Here is a 23,950-nt window from a genome sequence, read left to right as displayed (position 1 = left end):
AGCACCTGAAAATATCAGCCAGCTGCGTTCTTTTCTAGGGTTACTGAACTACTATGGACGGTTCATACCGAACCTAGCCTCGATGCTGAGGCCGCTGCATTGGTTGCTATGTAAAGACAAGAAGTGGGAATGGACTAACAAGTGCCAGGAGGCATTCATGACAGCAAAGGACACGCTCCTGAAGTCAGAGGCTTTGACGCATTTTAACCCTTCATTACCAATACAGTTAGCTTGTGATGCATCGTCATATGGTGTGGGAGCGGTCGGTTCTCATATCATGCCAAACGGAGAAGAGAAGCCGATAGCATTCGCATCTAGGACTTTGAACAGAGCTGAAACTAACTACGCCCAAATAGAACGAGAAGCACTGAGTTTTTGGCGTTCGCAAGTTTCACCATTATTTGTACGGGAGACAGTTCACCCTATGAACAGATCACCGCCCTCTCACGACCATCTTCGGGCCACATACAGGGATTCCGTCACTTACTGCGAGCAGAATGCAAAGGTGGGCGCTGCTGTTGTCTGCACACACCTTTGACATTAGATATCGCAAGTCTGACCTGCACGGCAACGCCGACGGTCTTTCCAGGTTGCCGCTGCCTGTCACCAAGCCTATGACGCGTAGCATGGACATCTGCTATTTTAGGCAGGTGGAGAATGCGCCAGTTACTTCAACACAGGTCCGACGAAACACCAGAAATGACTCAGTGTTGTCTGCAGTGCTGTACATTATCATCAGGGGCAAGCTTGACAGCGATGACCCAAACCTGAAACCATATCTCTTAAGGAGAAATGAACTGTCGGTGCAGTTTGGATGTTTGCTGTGGGGGAGGAGAGTGGTTATTCCACCATCGCTACAGAAACCAGTGTTACAGCAACTACACTCCGGACACTGCGGAATGGTTCGTATGAAAGAAATAGCGAGGAGCTACTTCTGGTGGCTGGGTATGAATGGACAGATTGAGGACAAAGCTAAAACCTGTTCCTCATGTCAGAGAGTTCGTAATGTGCCACAGCTTGCACCTCTTCACCTCTGGGACTTTCCGGAGGAAGCATGGCACCGCATTCATGCAGACTTTGCAGGTCCATTCGAGGAGAGAATGTTCCTGGTGGCTGTTGACGCGCACAGTAAGTGGCCAGAGGTTGTTATAATGATGTCCACCACCGCTGAGAAGACCATCGAGAAGTTAGGTGAGGTGTTCAGCCGATTTGGATCTCCGATGCAACTTGTCTCAGACAACGGTCCACAGTGGGTGTCACAAGAAATGGCTACATTCCTGCAGGTGAATGGCGTACAACATATCAGGGCTGCACAATACCACCCTGCGACCAATGGTCTAGCTGAGAGGTTTGTTCAGACCATGAAACACTCTCTAAAGGCATCGCAAGGCCAGGGAACGCTTCATCAGCACCTGAATAGTTTCCTGTTGAGTTACAGGAACACACCACATGCGACCACAAAAGCATCACCTGCCACTCTACTGCTCAAAAGAGAGCTATGAACCAACTTCGACCTGCTGAAACCGCCAAAGGTGAAAGACGTAGTACAGTATCAGCAGGACAAGCAGATCAAGCGACGTGAACAACGCTCCAAAGACAGAGTCTTCAGTCCAGGTTAACATGTGTTGGCACGGAACTACAGTGGTGGACCTAAGTGGGTTCCTGCTACTGTCATTGCACAGACTGGTCCAGTATCCTACACTGTACAGACACCCGAGGACATTGTCTGGAAGAGACACACCGATCAGCTTCTACAAAGTGCAGCAACACCCACTGAACCTCCAACAGCAGTTTATCTGCCATTGGGTGACGCTGTGGGTCATCCGCCTTCTACACCGAGAGGCTCACCTTCTGAGGAAGCAGCCACTTCAGCCCCTATCTCTGCAGCAAGGGAGACCTGTATACAGGCACCCCAGCCGCCTACACCTGTGGTGACGTCACCTGTGAGAGACAATGAACTGGAGAGCCAGGTTGACCGACGGTATCCTACCAGAGAGCGGCCGGCCCCTATACGTATGAACTTATAGTTCAGAGACTTACCCTTTGAGGAGGAGTCAGCCGAGGCATGTCCAGGCATGTACACAGTGGAATACAAACAGTGGTTTACCACACCCTTTATCTGGGGCAGAATAATCCCCATGGGTATAACAGGTTATTGTGTTTTAAAAATTGTGTGGTTCTATTGGGACATCTAATGTAAGAGGGGAGGAGATGTTGTGTATTTTGAATGTTGTATGTGAATTGTCCCACATAGCTTACCGTAGTTGTGATGTGCAATGCACTATGGGAAATAGAGTGCATCAAGTGAGAGATTCTTCTGGAAGTAAAGATGGCTGTTAACTGAACTCTGTCTTCTGCGTACTCTTTTAATTGTTATACAAGCAAGGTTATTAACCTCTTGAGATATAACAGTAATAATAGAATTTTTTTTCAATTATGAAGGGGTTTGATAGATTGAATAGAGAAAAAGTATTTATTCTGATTGGGGAATCTGTAATGAAGTATTTAAAATTGCCTTTAAAATAGTGAGGAGAGAGGTTAGGAGAAAGTTCTTTAATCAGAGGATTGTTGGAACATGGAATGGTTTGCCACTGGGAGTAGTTGCGGGAAAGACCATTGCATCTTCTGACGGGGAATTGGATAAATATTTGAAGCAGAGGTTGACACAGGGGAGAGCGTTGGATTGTGGGATTAGCTTTTGATTGCTCGCTAAGATTTGGCACAATGGGCCAAATGGCCTTCTTTTGTGCTGTAAACATCTACAGTCATTTTGCATGGCTAAACTACAGGCTTCATAGGAAGGCCGAGTGAAAACTGGTAGGTGTTGGCGTGCCGCAGTTTAATCATGAACAATCTAATGAAGATACATTGCATTTTGGAGATCACGCTGGGTACCGATCACTTCGTCCCGTCACTTTTGAAAATGCAAAATACCAGAATAATGCCTGCAATCTAGGCTAACAGTGCAGTACTGAGGGTGTGCTGCATTGTTGAATGTGCCGTCTTTCCGATGAGATGTTAAACTGAGGTTCCGTCTGCCCACTCAGGTGGACATAAAAGATCCCATTGCAATATTTTGAAGAAGAGCAGAGGAGGTCTTCCTGGTGTCTTGCCCAATATTTATCCATCTCCTGAGGCCGTGAAAGACTCTATATAAATACAAGTCTTTCTTTTCACAGGCTAAAATTAGCTGGTCAGATTTATTAAACTAACTGATCACCCTTGCCTTTGCACACAGAGCGTCAAGACTAAGTGTAACCTTCATGTGAAGCTGAGTTAGGGTTGTATTCCCTGGAATTTAGGAGGTTAAGGGGAGATTTTATCGATGTTTTCAAGGGGAAACTGAAAGGGTAGATAGAGAGAAACTATTTTCGCTGGTTGGGAAATCTAGGACTAGGCAACATAGCCTAAAAATTAGAGCCAGGCCATTCAGGAGTGAAGTTAGGAAACACTTCTACACGCGATAGAAGTTTGGAGCTCTCTTCCGCAAATGCTGGATCAATTGTTAATTTTAAATCTCAGATTGATAGATTTTTGTTAACCAAAGGTATTAAGGGATTGTGGAGCAAAGGCAGGTAGACGGAGTTAGGTCACAGATCAGCCATGATCTCATTGAATTGCTGAATGGCCTCCTCCTGTTCCTACGTCCCTAGAAGGTGTGGGATAATTGGACCTGGGCGTACAGACGTAATTCAGTCCCCTTTTGAAAGTTGTACATTCTGTCCTTATTATTATTTTTCTATTGTAAGTTTCCATCTCCCCATTTATAATGGAAAGAGCTTACATAAACGTATCGTGCTTAATACACCCTCCCACCAGTAGGCCAAGTTTACACAGACATATCCCGTTTTAAATAGGGATTTATAATGGAGGAACATTGAAATGATGTGCGTGTAGGTGTAAGGTTTTTAATGTATTATATTATAGATAACACCAGGAGTAGAATAGACAAGCAAGATACTAAAACGGTTCATCGAACAAACTTATACAACAGGATGATATTCAGCGTCTGCAGGGAGCATTGCCCAAACCAGCCAAGGCTTCTTTGACAGCACCTCCCAAACCCACAACCTCTACCACCTAGACGGGCAAGAGAAGCAGGCGCATGGGAACACCATCACCTCCAAATCGCTCACCATTCCGACTTAGAAATATATCGCCAATCCTTCATCGTCGCTGGGTCAGAATCCTGGAACTCCATCCGTAACAGCACTGTGGGAGTACCTTCACCACACGGACTGCAGCGGTTCAAGAAGGCAGCTCACCACCACCTTCTCAAGGGCAATTAGGGATGGGCAATAAATGCTGGCCTTGCCGGCGACGCCCACATCCCATGAACAAATTTTTTTAAATGGGACTTTGAGCGCCGGATGCCGGCGATTTTCCAAACATTAAAATGAACGTTTGGAAATTCAGTGCATGCTTGAGTTTCCGCTTTGCATGGCTGGTTAGGGAGCCTCGGCCACCAGTGCACAGATGGATTCCCATGCTCGCCGCCCGTGCAGTAACTTGGCGGAGCAAATGACCCGCCCGATATATAGAAGTGCCCGATTTTTGTTGTGTTTAAATCCGTGGGACTAAAATCAGGCGGGTTCTATAACGGGTGTTTTTCCCCAGATTACTGCACGGGTGGTGAAAGTGAAAAAACAACCCCATAAAATGAAACCGAGTCAATTCTTTAAAAACTGAAGAAACAAAATCCCGCGCAAGATATCACAGGTGCAAAGCCTCGGTCCTGCCACCTCAAAGGTCCATTTATTTAAAGGGATATTGTTGTAGTGTATGTACCTTTAAGGGGAGAACTACTTTTTACAGCTCCTGTATACTGTAGTACCGGCAGTGACCACACCTGTATATAAACCCTGAGTAGGGATCTGTACAGTTAGTTTTAGAGTAACCCTCATCTAGTAAACACCTGTTGATTGTTCCTTGCAGTCTCTTGTCTAATTATTGAAGGACACACAGCATCAAGATATACGGATCTAACATTGGCGACGAGAAGATTCAAACCTACCTGCAACTCTGCATCACCTCCCAGGGATTCGCTCCTGGAGAACAGTGAAAGAAGAAGGCCGAGTCCAGAAGAACGGGCGTCGACCATCCAGCGGAGACTTGAGCATCGCAAGGGAGGCTGTTGCGAGCTGGGCTTGGTTCTCCAGTCACGGTGGTCCAGCGAAACGGGCTGGCAACAGGTACGGCGCAGACCCTTCCCAGACAGCGGCGGCCAGAGCTGACCGACGGCACAGAAAAAGGCCGAGCAGCGTCGACGGGAGAAGAGAGAGGGTAGAGCGCACAGGGCGCAGCCGGTGTTCAGGACCGAGCGGCGTCAACGAGAGAGAGCAGAGCGTAGCCGGTGTTCAAGGGCCGAGCAGCGACAGCGGAGAAGAAAGGAAAGCATGGGAGACGCCATTGTGAGCCGCAGCGGAGAAGAAGGGAGAGCATGGGAGATGCCATTTTGAGCCACAGCGGAGAAGAAGGGAGTGCGCGGGAGACGCCATTTTGAGCTGCAGCGGAGAAGAAGGGAGAGCGCAGGAGGCGCCATTTTGAGCCACAGCGGAGAAGAAGGGAGAGCGCGGGAGACACCATTTTGAGCCAGTCTAACCACACCCAGGGATGCCGAAGAGTGGCAGTGTCACAGCATTCGACAATGAAGTCGAACATTGGACGACATATGTCGAACGCATAGAAGTGTACTGCAAGGCGAATGAAGTGCCAGATGACAGGAAAGCGCTGGTATTGTTGAATTCAATGGGTGCAAAAACGTATGGCTTACTACGAAACCTAGTAACCCCAGAGAAGCCAGTGGAAAAGGATTTTGAAAACATAGTGTCAATCCTACAGGACCACTTAAACCCCACACCGCTGCTGATAGCAGAAAGATTTAAGTTTCACAAAAGGAACCAGCATAAAGATGAAAGTAATGCTGAGTATTTAACGGAACTGCGCAAGCTATCGAAACACTGCCAGTTTGGAACGGGACTAGCAGATACTTTAAGGGACAAGTTTGTGTGTGGGCTTCAAAGTGAAGGAACCCAGAAACGGCTTCTATCAGAAAAGGATCTTACGCTGGACAAGGCTTTCAGCATGGCAGTATCACACGAAGCAGCCGCACGGGGCGCTGCAGAGATACAACGGAGACCGCAAGAATATGGCACATATGAAATGTCATACGGAACAGTGAAGTGCTATCGCTGCGGCAGAACAACACACGACCATAATGATTGCTGGTTCAAGGACAAAGTGTGCAGACAGTGTGGAAAAGTCGGACACATAGCAAGAGTCTGCAGGTCGGGAAAGAAAACCAGCAGCAAGGAATCTCCACAGGAGAAGTACAAGAAGGTACATAAGGTGATGGAGAGTAGTTCAGACGAACAGAAAAGTGATACAGACTCCGGAAGCAAGGAGCTGGGTTGTCTGAAACTAAATAAGGTGATCCAAACGGAGGATCACCAAACTATCTGGGTCACGCTCAAGATAGCTGGAGTCCAAGTGAAAATGGAATTGGACACAGGATCAGCCCTAACAGTCATAAACCGAAGGGACTACAAGCGGCTATTCTCACATATACCCTTGAGAGATACAGAGATTGTCTTGAAGACATACACGGGGCAAAAAGTCTACCCCAAAGGAAAAATAAGGGTGAACGTTATATATAACGGCAAGGAAACACCAAAAATGGACCTATATGTATTGCCAGATGGGGGACCACCACTGCTAGGACGTGAATGGATCCGGAAGATACAGCTAGATTGGCATTCCATACAAGCACTGACTGTAGATGCCAAAAAGGATGACGATGTCACACCTGGACGACTGTCAAAAATGCTAACTGATGCACAAGAAGTGTTCCAGGAGGGACTCGGAACACTAAAAGGCATAACAGCGACGATCAAAATAGAGGAAAATGCAAGCCCAAAGTTTTTAAGGCCAGACCGGTGCCTTATGCGATCCGCCCAGCCGTCGAAGCAGAGCTGGAAGGTTTGGAACGTTCAGGAGTACTGTCCAAAGTGGACTGGAGTGAGTGGGCTACACCCATCGTTCCTGTAATGAAGAGGTCGTTGAGTAATACGCCTGGGGAACCAAAGAAGGTTCGCATCTGTGGGGACTTTAAGGTGACAGTGAACCCAGTCCTTCACACGGTACAATATCCGCTTCCGCGGATTGAAGACATTTTCGCCTCGCTATCTGGAGGGAAATGCTTCACTAAGATTGATCTGGCCCAGGCGTACCTGCAAATGGAGGTAGAAGAAGCCTCAAAACAGTACCTCACGATCAACACTCATAAAGGTCTCTACCAATACAACCGGCTGGTGTTCGGGGTAGCATCAGCTCCGGCTATTTGGCAAAGGGCAATGGATCAAGTCCTGCAAGGGATTCCAGGGACCCAGTGTTATTTGGACGACATCCTGGTCACGGGCGAAAATGACAGTGATCACCTCGCCAACCTGGAGCAGGTGCTCACTAGATTGAAGGAATATGGGCTCCGAGCTAATTACCACAAATGCGAGTTTTTCCAGAAGCAGATCTCGTATTGTGGCCATGTTATTGATGAAGAGGGGTTACCTAAGTCCCCTGAAAAGATTGAGGCAGTAGTCAAGGCTCCAGCACCGGAAAATGTGTCACAACTGAGGTCGTTCCTTGGGCTGGTGAACTACTACCATAAGTTCTTGTCGAATTTGTCTACAGTACTACACCCACTGAACACCCTACTGCAAACGGGGGTACCATGGAAGTGGAATGATGAATGTAAACGAGCTTTCCAGAAGTGCAAAGAATTGATCACATCAAAAGAGGTGTTGGCTCATTTCAACCCAGCACTACCAATTCGGTTGGCGTGTGACGCATCACCCTATGGCATTGGAGCGGTGCTGTCGCACAAATTCCCGGACGGCTCGGAGAGGCCAGTAGCCTTTGCGTCTCGGTCACTAACCTCAGCCGAGCGTAACTACGCCCAGATTGACAGGGAGGCCCTCAGCCTAGTGTGGGAGTGAAAAAGTTCAACTACTATCTGCACGGGCAGAAGTTCACCTTGCTGACTGACCACCAACCACTTGTCTCCATCTTTAATCCAAAGAAGGGCGTTCCGGTGATGACTGCGCAACGGCTACAAAGATGGTCCCTTTTTCTAGGGGCTAACCAATATGAAATCGAGTATTGGAAACAGCATGGAAATGCCGATGGGCTATCACGCCTGCCACTGCCTACTGCGGAGGAAGCACCAGCAGTGGACCCTGTCGAAATATTTTATTCGACTATAATTGAACGCTTGCCAGTAACTATCGCTGATATAGAGAAGGAGACCCGAAATGACCCGACACTGTCTCGGGTATATGACTTGACGGTGAAGGGATGGCCAACACATGGCGATTCACTGTCGCCAGCATTCTCATCCAGAAGAGAACAGCTGTCAGTATGCCAGGTGTTAAGTCTGTGTGTTATAGTGAGAATTACTACACAGACCACAAGAGTAAATTCAACAGGTCTTTACTGGTTGGAGGTCGGACTATACTGAATACAATATTATTACACTGTGCTTATATACCGGTGTGGTCACCACCGGTATTACGTATACAGCAGCCGAAGAAAGTAGTACCTTTCTTAAGGTGGACCAGGCTTAAGTTCTCTTAAGGTGGAACAGGTTACATACACCACAATCCTCCCTTTTTAGCTTAACAGTCATATCCCCAAATAAACATAACATATATACATATATAACTTCAGGTATAACAGTTCAAAGGTTCAGTCTCTCAGGAGGCTTTCTGATTCGGCTTGGATAACGCCTTTCAGTGGTCTCTGATTCTTGTTGTTGAGGTGCCTCCTCTAGTTGGTTGCCAATGTATTGGGTGTCATCATCATCAAGTACATTCTCGGCCGAGGTAGATGCTTCAGGTTCATGAACGTCTTCCACAGCTGTCTCTGTCACAACCATGGGTTCGACCCTTGCTCTCGACTCTACCAGTTGATCCGCATGACGCCTTATCACATTATGACCAATATCTACGGTGTACATCAGAGGTCCTTGTCTGGCCCGGATTGTTCCGGACTGCCATTTTTCGTTTCCATAGCCCCTTGCCATCACTGGTTGTCCTACGTCAAAAGTTCGAGTGGTCTTGCTGTTAATATGCCGAAACTATTTGTTTTCCACTTCCCTCCGCACATTTGGTTTTAACAAGTCCAACTTGGACCGCAACCTCCTGTTATAAAACATCATAGCAGGACTTTGGTTAGTCACGACATGATCGGCGTTTCTATATGACATCAGGAACTTATCGACCTTGTGTTGCAGCGGAATCTGATCATCATTCATGGCCTTAATAGCCTTTTTGAATGTCTGGACAAATCTTTCAGCCAACCCGTTTGTCGCCGGATGATATGGGGCAGAGGTATAATGTTTAACTCCATTCTTCTTTAAGAATTGTTGGAAGTCTTCCGATACAAACTGTGGTACGTTGTCCGAACAGATCTGTTCTGGCAATCCGTTCCTTGCGAATATTGTTCTTAACACCGCAATTGTCTTTTCTGAAGTAGTGGTATTCATCTTGATGACTTCTGGCCATTTGGAATGTGCGTCCACCGCGATTAGGAACATGGAGTCCATGAATGGACCAGCAAAGTCAATGTGTACGCGTTGCCATGGGGCTGAAGGCCATTCCCATGGGTGTAGCGGTGCTATCGGAGGTGCATTTTGCACTTTTTGACACCCAGCGCAGCTTTTCGTTAACTCCTCAATCTGTTGGTCAATACCCGGCCACCATACGTAAGCCCTAGCAAGACTTTTCATTTTAACTCCCCCCAGATGACCTTCATGTAGTTCTTTTAAAACTCTTTCCCTTAACTTGGGAGGAATAATCACTCTTGTCCCGTACATCAAAGTACCATGGCAGACGGACAGCTGGTCTCGCCTTGCCGAGAATGCCGGTAACGGAGGATCACCCCGTGTTGGCCATCCTTTCACTGTCACCTCGTAGACTCTGGACAGTGTCGGGTCGTTCCTGGTTTCTCTTTCAATACTTGCATTGGTGACAGGTAAACACTCGATAATGGTCGAATGAAATAACTCAACAGGGTCAACTTCCGTCGTGTCTTCATCTCCAGGTAGTGGCAGGCGCGACAGGCCATCAGCATTGCCATGCTGTTTCGTACCTTTGAATTCTATCTGATATTGATGTGCCCCTAAGAAAAGAGACCATCTCTGGAGACGCTGTGCTGTCATCACCGAAACACCCTTCTTAGGGTTAAAAATGGACACCAACGGTTGATGGTCCATCAGAAGTGTGAATTTTTGGCCCTGTAGGTAATGATTAAACTTCTTCACTCCCCATACAAGGCTAAGGGCCTCCCTATCGATCTGCGCATAGTTGCGCTCAGCGGAGGTCAATGATCTGGATGCAAACGCGACTGGCCTTTCCGTGCCATTTGGCAATTTATGTGAGAGTACTGCCCCAATACCATATGGAGAAGCATCACAAGCCAACCGAATAGGCAGTGTCGGGTTGAAGTGAGCCAACACTTCCTCTGAGGTGATCAATTCTTTGCTTTTGCGAAATGCCTTCTTACAGTTTTCGCCCCAGTCCCATGGTACCCCTTTCTGTAAAAGAGCGTTCAACGGATGCAGTACCGTGGATAGATTTGGCAGAAATTTATGGTAATAGTTAATTAATCCTAGAAACGACCTCAACTGAGAGACATTCTCCGGAGCGGGAGCCTTTACAACTGCCTCTATCTTGTCAAGAGACTTATGAAGCCCCTCCCGGTCAATGGCATGACCACAGTACGAGATCCGCTTCTGGAAGAACTCACATTTCTGCCGATTTACTCTAAGTCCATACTCTTTCAGTCTGTTGAGCACCAGTTCCAAGTTAGCGAGATGTTGTTCATCACCATCACCTGTGATCAGAATGTCGTCCAGGTAACATTGTGTGCCTGGAATTCCCTGTAATACCTGCTCCATGGCCCTCTGCCAAATTGCTGGAGCCGATGCCACACCAAAAACCAGCCTATTGTACCGGTACAACCCTCGATGCGTGTTGATCGTGAGGTATTGGCGTGACTCTTCTTCAACCTCCATCTGCAAGTACGCCTGCGCCAGGTCTATCTTGGTGAAGTGTTTCCCACCAGACAGTGAAGCGAAAATATCCTCAATCCGTGGAAGCGGATACTGCACCGTGTGAAGCACCGGATTAACGGTGATTTTGAAATCTCCACAGATGCGAACCTTCCCTGGATCTCCTGGCTTATTGTTCGCAGGACGTTTCATAACGGGAACAATGGGCGTAGCCCACTCACTCCAATCTACTTTAGACAGTACACCTGAACGTTCTAGTGCTTCCAGCTCCGCTTCAACCACAGGTCGTATTGCATAGGGTACCGGTCTGGCTTTAAAAAATTTTGGTTGTGCATGTTCATCAATCTTGATGTTTGCCGTAATTCCTCTCAGTGTTCCCAGTCCCGGCTGGAACACCTCTTTAGCCTCATCCAATATTCTGGACAATCGTTTAGGTTTGACAGCTGTTTCCCCGGAATCTACCGTTAGTGCTTTCAAGGAGTGCCAGTCCATATTCATTTTCCTAATCCACTCCCATCCTAGTAGTGGTGGACCTCCTTCAGGTAGCACATATAAGTCCATTACTTGGCTTCCTTCACCCCTGTGGACCACTTCTACCTCTATTTTTCCGATGGGGTACACTCTTTGCCCCGTGTACGTTTTCAATATAATCTCCGTATCCTGTAAGGGAATATGTTGGAATAACCTTCTGTAATCTTTCTTATTCATGACCGTCAATGCCGATCCAGTGTCCAATTCCATTTTTACTTGGACTCCTGCTATCTTAAGAGTGACCCAAATTGTCTGGAGGTCTGTATCCTTACCAACGTTGTGTATTCTTAAGCTATCCAGTTCATTACTGCTAGCGTCTGAATCTGACTTCTGTTCGGTCAAACTGTTCTTTGTCACCTTGTGTACCTTTGCATATTTTCCTTGCGGTGACTTTTTGTTGCTGGTCTTCCTTCCTGACCGGCATACTTTAGCTATGTGGCCAAGCCTGCCACACGTTCTGCATTCTTGGTTTTTAAACCAACACTGGTTCTGATCGTGCATTGTCTTTCCACAACGATAACATTTGACAGAACTCAAACCCAATTTGTTTGTACCGAGTTCCGGTGGCCGTAGCTGCATTACTGCCGTGCCTCTCGCTGCAGCCTCGTGTGCTGCTGCCATAGTGACCGCCTTATCGAGAGACAGCTCATTCTCCTCGAGCAGCCGCCTTTGTGTATCCTGTTTAAATAAACCACACACAAATCTATCTCGAAGTGCCTCTGTCAGTCCCGTTCCAAACTGACAATATTTTGCTAGCTTACGTAATTCCATCAAATATTCAGCATTGCTTTCATTTTGCAGCTGTCTTCTATCGTAAAATTTAAATCGTTCCGCTAGCATCAGCGGCGTGGGGTTAAGATGATTTTTTAGGACAGTAACAATCTGTTCGAACGTCTTATCCGCCGGTTCATCTGGTGATAACAGGTGTTTCAATTGCCCGTATGTCTTCGCACCCATTAAGTTTAGTAATGTTAGTGCTTTATCTGCCTCAGGAATTTTATTTGCCTTACAATAGTTTTGTATGCGTTCTACATACATAGCCCAGTCTTCTATATCACTGTCGAAGGCATTAATGTTCCCATGTTTAGGCATCGTAGCAATTTATCGTATTTTTAATGTTATCTAAGATGGCAGCTTCCCGCTCTTGCCGTCGTCCTCCGCCCACAAAATGGCGGTTTTCCCACGCTTGGCTGTCTTCACCCGTCCCCCGATGCTGTCTCCGCTTCACCGCGGCTCTCGCGCCTTCAGTTTCCCCAGACGCTGCGCCTTTAGCCCGAATGCGGCCCTTATCTCCGGTCGCGATCGATGTCCCGCGCTGCGCCTCTCGCTCGAAAGCGGCCCGGCCCTTATCTCTGGTCGCGATCGACCTCACCGCCCTTATTCCTCCGTCTTCCCAGCCCCGTCTGTACAGCCAACGCGGTTGACTTTCTGTCGCGTCGCTGCCCGGCTTACCCACCACGAGGTAGTAGAAGAAGCTGACAGTCGCTGATGGAGGCGGCTTCGAGGTCAGGATGTCTTCTGCACTCCGGTTGCTCGATGCCTGCCGCTCGACGTGTCTTCCCGTAGGTGATGAGGGTGGAAACCTCTCTTCGACGTCCTGTCTGTGGACGAAGTCGCCGTGGAAATTACTGCAGCAGGGTAAGAATCGGACTCGTCGCCACTGTTAAGTCTGTGTGTTATAGTGAGAATTACTACACAGACCACAAGAGTAAATTCAACAGGTCTTTACTGGTTGGAGGTCGGACTATACTGAATACAATATTATTACACTGTGCTTATATACCGGTGTGGTCACCACCGGTATTACGTATACAGCAGCCGAAGAAAGTAGTACCTTTCTTAAGGTGGACCAGGCTTAAGTTCTCTTAAGGTGGAACAGGTTACATACACCACACCAGGGGACCTTGATGTGTGGATCCCGAGTGGTAATTCCACCCAAGTTAAGGGAGAGAGTGCTCAATGAGCTTCACGAAGGCCATCTGGGAGGGGTGAAAATGAAAAGCCTTGCTAGGGCTTATGTGTGGTGGCCAGGGATCGATCAGCAAATCGAGGACCTGACAAAGAGCAGCTCAGGATGCCAGAAGGTCCAAAATGCACCACCACATGCCCCTCTACACCCATGGGAGTGGCCCTCCTCTCCATGGCAACGGGTGCATATTGATTTTGCTGGTCCATTCGTGGACTCAGTGTTTTTAATAGCCGTGGATGCGCACTCGAAATGGCCTGAGGTGATCAAAATGTCCTCCACCACCACGGAGAAAACTATTGCAGTCCTACAGACCATATTTGCCAGGACCGGCTTGCCAAAGCAGATTTGCTCTGATAACGGACCACTGTTTGTGTCCGAAGATTTTCGAAGATTCATGAAAAGGAATGGGGTAAGGCATTACACATCCGCCCTGTATCATCCAGCCACAAATGGATTGGCTAAGAGGTTCGTACAAACCTTTAAAAAAGCAGTAAGCACCATGTGCGATGGCGACATTCCACTGCAGCATAAGGTGGACAATTTCCTGTTAGCCTACAGAAATGCGACACATGCAGTCACCAACCAGACCCCGGCCATGATGTTCTTTAACCGAAGGTTGAGATCTCGTCTGGATTTGCTCAGACCAAATCTATGAAGAGATGTTGAGAGTAAGCAATTCCAGCACATCAATGAGAAGCCGACAAGGAGCTTCAATGTAGGGCAACCAGTCTTGGCCCGCGACTACCGAACAGAGAAATGGCAACCAGGAACGATATGCACACGGCAGGGGCCACTAATGTACACAGTGGATGTTGGGGAGAACATTGTGAGATGCCATGTTGACCAGATCCTAGAGTCACAGGAACGAGTCAACCCCATGTCTCGCGTACCTGGTGATGAACCCGACATACAGGTAGCATCTACCCCAGAAACCGTGGCATCGGAAGCTGATGAACCAACTGACGACAGGGGGCCAGAATCGCCTCCGCACCAAGAGCAAGACACTCAGGAAAGGCGCTATCCAGAAAGGATCAGGAAGCCGCCCCAAAGACTGAATTTATAAATAGACTATTTTCAGTTAATGTTGCATGTTAAAAGTGTTAATTGTAATTCGTTGATATTTAATTGTTAAATGAATGTATGGTACTGTTAATCTAAAAGTGGAGGAATTGTAGTGTATGTACCTTTAAGGGGAGAACTACTTTTTACAGCTCCTGTATACTGTAGTACCGGCAGTGACCACACCTGTATATAAGCCCTGAGTAGGGATCTGTATAGTTAGTTTTAGAGTAACCCTCATCCAGTAAACACCTGTTGATTGTTCCCTGCAGTCTCTTGCCTAATTATTGAAGGACACACAGCATCAACATACACGGATCTAACAATTGTCACTGCCTTTGGAGAGTTTTCAGACTTAAGCCTTCTAATGGCCATCAGGAAATGTTCTGCTGAAAGACCACCTCTGAATTTAAATGACAGAAAGCCATCAGTGATGCTTATCGTACGCATGCAACATGTTGCTGCAAACCTTCTCGTCACTGATAGCAGAGGCGTGTGTACTTCGGGGCTGGGCTTGAACTTGCCATATCGAGGCAGTGTGAGGCGTCAATCAGCGAAGGAAATAGGATGCTGGGTTACATTGCAAATTAGGTGTCAGCTGTGGCTCAGTGGGTAGCGCTCTCATCTCAGTCAGAAGGTCGTGGGTGCAAGTCCCACTCCAGAGACTTGAGCACATAACCTTGGCTGACACTCTTAGTGCCAGTACCGAGGGAGTGCTGAACTGTTGGAGGTGCCGTCTTTCAGATGAGACATTAAACCAAAGCTCTCTCAGGTGGATGTAAAAGATCCCATGACACTATTTCAAAGAGCTGGAGAGTTTTCTCCAGTGTCCTGGCCAATATTTATCCCTTAGCTGACATCAATAAAACAGATAATCTGGTCATTATCACATTGTCATTAGTGGGAGCTTGCTGTGCGCAAGTTAGTTGCCATGTTTCTTACATTACAACTGTGACTACACTCCAGAAGTAATCCATTGGCTGTAGAATGCTTTGGGAAGTCATGAGGTTGTGAAAGGCGTTGTAGGAAATGCACGTTCTTTCTTTTTAAGTAGACTTCAGATCCTCTGAGGGTCATGCTGAAATTGTACAGTGACTTGACCGGACTGTATCTGGAAAACTGCGTACAGTTCTGGTTTCTGCAACACACAGCAGGCATCCGGGGGCAGTACAGAGGAGCGCTACAATGTTGGCCACTGGCTTCAACAGGAGCAGCTCTGAGGAAGGACTTTGATAGGCATGGGCACTGTACCCAGAATAGATACGTTGTAGGAATTGCCAAATTCCTATCTAAGAACTGAGGTCGACTCAGGCGATCAAACAAACAAGTTTTAATGCAGAACTAACGAGTTTAAACAGTTTGTCGAGATCGATACAGGAGAACCACGAAAACAGGTCTTTGCTGGTCAGAGGCTCCACGAGGACTGCCAGGGCGGTCCCGTGGATGGCGTCATCACGTCATCACGTTTTTCCCGCGCTTGGGTGGTCACGTGATTAGCGGCATGACATCATCGCGTTTACCCGCGCTTTGCCGCAGTCTTAAAGGGACCGCGCCCCGTGCATGCAAACAATATGTACAAACACAGAAAACACTAACAGACTGGTACAGGCTTAGGTTGGAGTAAAACCTTGTTAAAGGGAATTATATACAGTTGCTCAAAGTCCCTCGGTGGTTCTGCCACATGCGCCCCCCCCCCCAGAATTCTCTTTAACGGAAAAAGTCAAACGGTGAGGGGGTCTGACAAGCCTGTCAGAACGACTCCTGTACTCCCAAAGCGGAGGCTGCTGGACAGCTGGCGGTCAAGCGGGCAATTGCACTTGATCCAGTGTGACGACGATGGGTGGCCGACCTCGTCTTGGCGGCTGTGCTGTCTCGACGGGGCGGTCGAGGTCCAAGTGTGCCGGCTTTAAACGGTCGACTAAGATGTGGTCCGGTTTACCACCGACATCGACCTTGAAGGTTTTGTCTCCTGCCTCTATCACCCGGAAAGGACCAGTATACGGGGCCTTGAGCGGATCCCGATGCGCATCGTGGCGGATGAAAACGTATTCAGCCTTTGTAAGCTCTGTGGGCATGTGCGATCACTGAAGCCCATGGGGACCGGCGCGAAACATCTGGCCGCCTCCTGGTGACTGTTAAGCTGGCCTGACGCGGACCATGGCTCCGTCGGCGTTGGCAGGAAATCCCCTGGGACTCGCAGTGGCTGACCATAAACAAACTCTGCAGAGGAAGAGTGAAGGTCTTCTTTGGGAGCCGTGCGAAGGCCCAACAGAACCCACGGTAGCTTGTCCGCCCATCCAGCGTCCTGGAGGCTGGCCCACAGTGCGGCTTTCAGTGATCTGTGAAAACGTTCACAGAGGCCATTCGCTTGAGGGTGGTAGGCTGTAGTGCGGTGCAACTTGACGCCGAGTCCCTGAGCCACTGCGTTCCAGAGTTCGGAGGAAAACTGCGGTCCTCGATCCGAAGAAATGTCAGCGGGCACTCCAAAACGGGCGACCCAGGAAGAAATTAACGCCCTGGCCACGTCCGCCGAAGTAGTAGATGACAGGGGCACCGCTTCTGGCCATCTGGTGGTGCGGTCTACCATGGTCAGAATGTGAGAAAAACCATGGGAAGGTGGAAGTGGTCCTACCAGGTCCACATTGACATGGTCAAAACGCCGCTCCGGAACCGTGAAGGTGGCCAATGGGGCCTTGATGTGGTGCTGTACCTTGGCCTTTTGGCAGACGACGCAGGTTTTGGCCCAGTCACGGACATCCTTATGCATGCCGTGCCAAACGAATTTAACCGACATGAGCTTCTGCGAGGCCTTCATCCCTGGGTGCGACAACCCATGTATGGCATTGAAAACCTTGCAGCGCCAGGCGACTGGCACGACAGGGCGAGGGTCCCGTACGGAGACGTCGCACAGCAGCGTGGTACCTGCCGAATGGAACTCGACGTCGGCTAACTGGAGACTAGTGATGTTGGCTCGGTACGCCTGAACTTCTGGGTCCGAGACTTGGTCCACCGCCATGAGGGCGTAGTCGATGCCCAGATGGACTGCATTGACAGTCGTGTGGGAGAGGCAGTCTGCCACCAGGTTGTCCTTACCGGCCACGTGCTGGATATCCATAGTAAATTCGGATATGTAAGTCAGCTGACACTGCTGTCGGGATGACCACGGTTCGGCGGTCTTGGCCATGGCAAAGGTGAGTGGCTTGTGGTCCACAAAAGCGGTGAAAGGATGTCTTTCCAGCAGGAACCGAAAATGGCGGATGGCCAGAAAAAGGGCTAGCAACTCCTGGTCGAAAGTGCTATAGGATCTTTCGTTCTGTCTAAGTTGTCAGCTGAAGAATGCCAACGGCTGCCACGTCCCATTCACCCATTGCTCCTGTACGGCGCTGATTGCGTAGTCTGACGCGTCGGTGGTGAGGGCGATGGTGGCTCCTGGTAATGGGTGTGCAAGCATGGTCGCGCTGGCTAAGGCGCCATTGGTGTCGGCGAACGCTCAGTCCATTTCAACCGACCAGTCTACCGGGTCCTTGCCAGTCCTGCCCTTGAGGGCCTCGTACAGGGGCTGCATGAGCAGTGCTGCCTTAGGCATGAAACGGTGATAAAAGTTTACCATGCCTAGGAATTCCTGCAGGGCCTTTATGTTCTGCGGGCGTGGAAAGGAAGTCACCGCCTCCACCTTCGCTTGCAAAGGAACCGCTCCCTCTGCGGTGATGCGATGCCCCAGGAAATCGATTTGTTGCAGGCCAAACTGGCACTTAGCCAGGTTGATAATCAGGCCGTGTTGGCTGAGGCGTTGAAACAGGGTGCGAAGGTGACAGAGATGTTCCTCTTTGGTGGAGCTGGCAATCAGAATGTCATCTAGATAGATGAAGATGAAGTTGAGGTCCCGCAGCACGGAATCCATCAGGCGCTGGAAAGCCTGGGCGGCGTTCTTTAAGCCAAAGGCATGCGCAGAAATTCGAAGAGGCCGAATGGGGTGATGACCGCGGTCTTCTGGACATCCTGTGGGTGCACTGGGACCTGGTGGTAGCCCCGGACGAGGTTGACTTTGGAGAAGAAGTTGCTTCCTGCCAAATGGGCAGAGAACTCTTGGATGTGGGGGATCAGGTACCGATCCGGAGTGGTGGCGTCGTTCAGGCGTCGATAGTCACCGCAAGGTTGCCATCCGCCGCCAGGCTTCGGAACGATATGAAGGGATGAAGACCAGGGACTATTCAACCGGCGAATAATCCCTAAACGTTCCATGGTGGTGAACTCCGCCTTTGCAACCGCCAGCTTGCCAGGATCCAGGCGCCAAGCTCGCGCGTAGACCGGGGGACCATTGCTGGTGATGTGGTATTCCACACCGTGTTTTGTGGCTGTGGAGGAGAACGTGGGTCTCGTCAGGTCGGGAAATTCTGCGAGCAGACGGGCGAACTCGTCGGGAGTCGGGAAAGCACAGGCGACCGTGCGTGACGTAGTGTTACTGCGGTAACAGGGGATGGAATTGAAGGTTGCCGCGTTGATCAACCGCCAGTTTTTCACGTCGACCAGGAGGCTGTTGGCGCACAGGAAATCCGCGCCGAGAATGTGTTGAGAAACCTTGGCCGTAACGAACTCCCAATGAAAATGTTGCCCCCCGAAGCAAACCTCCACACGCCGTCTGCCGAACGTCCGAGTCGCTCCGCCATTTGCCGCTTGAAGGGTGAGGCTGTGCTTCCCTGCCTGAACATCGAGGGGGGAAGCTGGCAATATGCTGCACTGCGCTCCGGTGTCACACAGAAAACATCGGCCGGAGACCGTGTCGATAATGAAAAGCAGCTTGCCCGCGTTGCCGATCGCCATGGCGGCCGCAGGGCGCCCGTTAGACCTATTCCTCATTATTCGCAGTTGTTTTTTGGGGGGGAAAGCTGCAGGGAGGACGGCACCGTCGTGCCTTTGCGCCGAACTGCGCGTGGTAGAAACACAGCCCTGTTGACTGACGAGCTATGGCGGTGTCTGTGGGGGAGGGGCGCCTCGTGGCGGCTTCCGCGGGGAATGGGCGCCTCGTGGCAGTGCAGTACTGCTGCGTGACCGCGAATATTTTGTCCGCCTCTGCCGCGAGTGCCGCGCATTCTTCTACCTCGGATCTGGCCAGGGCAGCTTGCACCTGCTCAGGCAGCTGGCTGAGGAATAGTTCCCGGAAAAGGAAGCATTCCAGTTCAGAGCCCAGGAGTGTGACCATTTGGCTCATCAATTCCGAAGGCTTGGAGTCCCCCAGCCCGGGCATGGCAAGCAATCGACGTGCGCGCTCTGATTTAGTGAGCCCGAATACTTGCAGCAACCGCGCCTTGATGGTATCATACTTGCCCTCCGTCGGAGGGTTCCCAAGGAGGCTGATGATCTGCGAGACGGTGGAGCTTTCGATTGCCGAGACCACGTAGAGGTATTTAGTTTGATCTGCAACGATGCCTCTCAGAGTGAACTGGGCTTCGACTTGGATGAACCACAAGGTCGCCTGCTGCTCCCAGAACTGCGATAGCTTCAACAAAACGGCATTGGCCTCCATGTAGTGTTCTTTTCGCGAAAAACGTTCTCAAAAGACGGGGTCACCAATGTGGGAATTGCCAAATTCCTATCTAAGAACTGAGGTCGACTCAAGCGATCAAACAAACACGTTTTAATGCAGAACTAACGAGTTTAAACAGTTTGTCGAGATCGATGGAGGAGAACCACGAAAACAGGTCTTTGCTGGTCAGAGGCTCCACGAGGACTGCCAGGCGGTCCCGTGGATGGCGTCATGACGGCATCATGTTTTTCCCGCGCTTGGGTGGTCACGTGATTAGCGGCATGACGTCATCGCGTTCACCCGCGCTTTATGCAGTCTTAAAGGGACCGCGCCCCGTGCATGCAAACAGTATGCACAAACACAGAAAACACTAACAGACTGGTACAGGCTTAGGTTGGGGTAAAACCTCGTTAAAGGGAATTATGTACAGATGCTCAAAGTCCCTCAGTGGTTCTGCCACAACGTCACAGAAGGGGGAACCTTCTAAAAGGTACGTCGATCCTTAACAGGAGAGAGAAAGTGCTTTCAAATACGGCAATGAAAATCGGGCGGTCTCTGTAACAGTCGGCAAGTTGAAAATCCGCCCCCACCTCTTTGCACTTGTTAGCTCACGCTGGTTTGGGGGCTTCCTGTCACGGCTGGATTAACCACTATAGTACCTGTAGGGAATTGTGGGTGAGGGGGATGGATAAGTGTAGTTCCGGTTCTGAGGACCCCTTCAACGTGTAACCGGCGACATCATTGGCGGATTGATGTCGTTGAGCAGCACAGTGTTCGATGGCAAAAGGCTTCTGATGTGCCTCAATGAATCCGAGACTCAACGTTAACGGAGCAAAGCAAGGCTTTTATTAACTCAGAAAGTAATACACAGTGGAGAAGTGTCTCTCATCCAGAGATCTGCTGTACTGCCTGTGAGACACGCTGGGGCCTGCTTAAGTAGGGGCCAGGTATGGGCAGAGCCCTACACACAATACAATACAGGTAAGGAAATGAAACTGAAACTAAACTCCCCTGCTTGTCACAGTCACAGGCACAAGCAAACACAGAGAATACAGAGTGCCTGATGAATGGCATATTTCATCACAGCTTCTTTCTCAATTAAAAAAAGCACAATAACATAAACATCAGTAATTTGAGTGTGCGTGGTGTCTTTGTCTACAACTTATGTGCAGTAAAAAGCAATAAATGAAAAAAAATTTCAGAATCTGCTTAATTGTTCAATTATATTCTAGATTAGATGTCCTTTTCTTTGAGCATTTCCCTAATTGAATCTATTTCTCATTTTCCTGTCAGCTCAGTTTTATATTTTTCGATGTTTTCTATTCCAGCTGCAATACTTTCTTCCTCCATATTCCTCAGAAACCCCCTCCGCCGATGCTGAAAAAGAGACTAGAGATAACTTGCTTACATCTCTTTTCCCCCTCAGCTGCGGTACTGTCGGTGTGAGTTGCTCGTCTTCTTAGGCAGTCCCTCGGAACTGAGGATGACTTGCTTCCACATTAAAAATGAGTTCTCAGGTGACTGATGAGTCCAATGTGGGACCTACAGTCTCTGTCACAGGTGGGGCAGACGGTGGTTGAAGGGGCGGGTGGGTGGGGTCCTTGGGTTGACGTGCTCTCCTTGCACTGCCTGCGCTTGGCTTCCGCTTGCTCCCGGCGAAGAGACTCGCGGTGTTCGGCGCCTTCCCGAATGCTTCTCCTCCACTTTGTGCGGTCTTGGGCCAGGGATTCCCAGGTGTTGGTGGGGATATTACACTTTTTCAAGGAGGCTTTGAGGGTGTCCTTGAAGCATTTCCTCTGCCCACCTGAGGCTCTCTTGCCATGCCGGAGCTCCGAGTAGAGCGCTTGTTTTGGGAGTCTCGTATCGGGCATGCGGACAATGTGACCCGTCCAACGGAGCTGATTGAGCGTGGTCAAAGCTTCGCTGCTGGGGATGTTGACCTGAGCAAGAACACTGACATTGGTGCGCCTATCCTGCCAATGGATTTGCAGGATCTTGCGGAGGCAGCATTGGTGGTACCTCCCCAGTGCTTTGAGGTGCCTGCTGTACGTGGTCCATATCTCTGAGGCATACAGCAGGGCGGGTATCACTGCTGCTCTGTAGACCATGAGCTTGGTGCCGGGTTTGAGGTCCTGGTCTTCAAACACTCTCTTCCTCAGTCGACCGAAGGCTGCACTGGCACACTGAAGGCGGTGTTGGACTTCGTCGTTGACGTCTGCCCTTGTTGACAGTAGGCTCCTGAGGTATGGAAAGTGGTCCACGTTGTCCAAGGCCTTGTCGTGGATTTTGATAATCGGGGGGCAGTACTGTGTGGCGGGGGCAGGTTGGTAGAGGACCTTTGTCTTACGGATGTTTAGTGTAAGGCCCATGCTCTCGTATGCTTCGGTGAAGGTATTGACGATGGTTTGGAGTTCGACCTCCGAGTGAGTGCAGACACAAGCGTCGTCTGCATACTGTAATTCGACACTGTAATACTGTAGTTGCTCTGCTGATATAGTCTGCCCCTGATGACTCAAAGTTGAATCTTGGAATACAAAAATGTGAATTATCTAGTGATTTGACCTTAGACAACAATAACATCAACAACTTGCATTCATATTGCGCCTTTAATATAGAAAAACATCCCAAGGCGTTTCACAGGAGCATTACCAGACAAAACTTGCCATTGAGGAGATATTAGGACAGATGACCAAAAGCTTGGTCAAAGAGGTAGGTTTTAAGGAGCGTCTTAAAGGAGAAGAGAGAGAAGCGGAGAGGTTGAGGGAGGGAATACTGGATCTTGGGGCCCAGGCAGCTGAGGGCACAGCCGCCAATGGTGGAGCGATGGAAATCGGGGATGTGCAAGAGGCCAGAATTAGAGGAGTGCAGAGATCTCGGAGGGTTCTAGTGCTGGAGGCGGTTACATAGATAGGGAGGGGGCGAGGCCAAGGAGGGATTTGAACATAAAGATGAGAATTTTAAAATCGAGGCATTGTGGAAACATAGGAGATAGGAGCAGGAGTAGGCCATTCGGCCCCTCGAGCCTGCTCTGCCATTCAATGAGATCATGGCTGATCATCCAAATTCAGTACCCTGTTCCTGCCTTCTCTCCATATCCCTTGATCCCTTTAGTCTTAAGAAATATATCCAATTCCTTCTTGAATATATTTAATGAATTGGCCTCTACTGCCTTCTTTGGTAGAGAATTCCACAGGTTCACCACTCTCTGGGTGATGAAATTCCTTCTCATCTCTGTCCTAAATGGCCTACCCCTTATCCTTAGACTGTGACCCCTGGTTCTGGACTCCCCGACCATCGGGAACATCCTTCCAGCATCTAGTCTGTCTAGTCCTGTTAGAATTTTATAAGTTTTGATGAGATCCCCTCTCATTCTTCTAAACTCCAGCGAGTACAAGCCCAATCGACCCAATCTCTCCTCATACGTCATTCCTGCCATCCCAGGTATCAGTCTGGTGAATCTTCGCTGTACTCCCTCCATGGCAAGAACATCCTTCCTCAGATAAGGTGACCAAAACTGCACACAATACTCAAGGTGTGGCCTCACCAAGGCCCTGTACAACTGCAGCAAGACATCCTTGTTCCTGTGCTCGAATCCTCTCGCTACGAAGGCCAACATACCATTTGCCTTCTTAACCGCCTGCTGCACCTGCTGAACCGGGAACCAATGTAGGTCAGCGAGCACAGGGGGGGATGGATGAACGGGACTTGGTGCGAGTTAGGGTACAGGCAGCAGAGTTTTGGATGGGCTCGAATTACGGGGCTCATTGCGAAGTAGAAATTGAGGGACTAATTTTAACGTAAC

This window comes from Somniosus microcephalus, unplaced genomic scaffold, assembly GCF_052327205.1.
Source record: "Somniosus microcephalus isolate GS21.2 unplaced genomic scaffold, FLI_Smic_1.0 unresolved_chr1, whole genome shotgun sequence".
Lineage (NCBI taxonomy): Eukaryota > Metazoa > Chordata > Chondrichthyes > Squaliformes > Somniosidae > Somniosus > Somniosus microcephalus.
The sequence above is the reverse complement of the archived record's forward strand: the minus strand, read 5'-3'. Positions refer to the sequence as shown.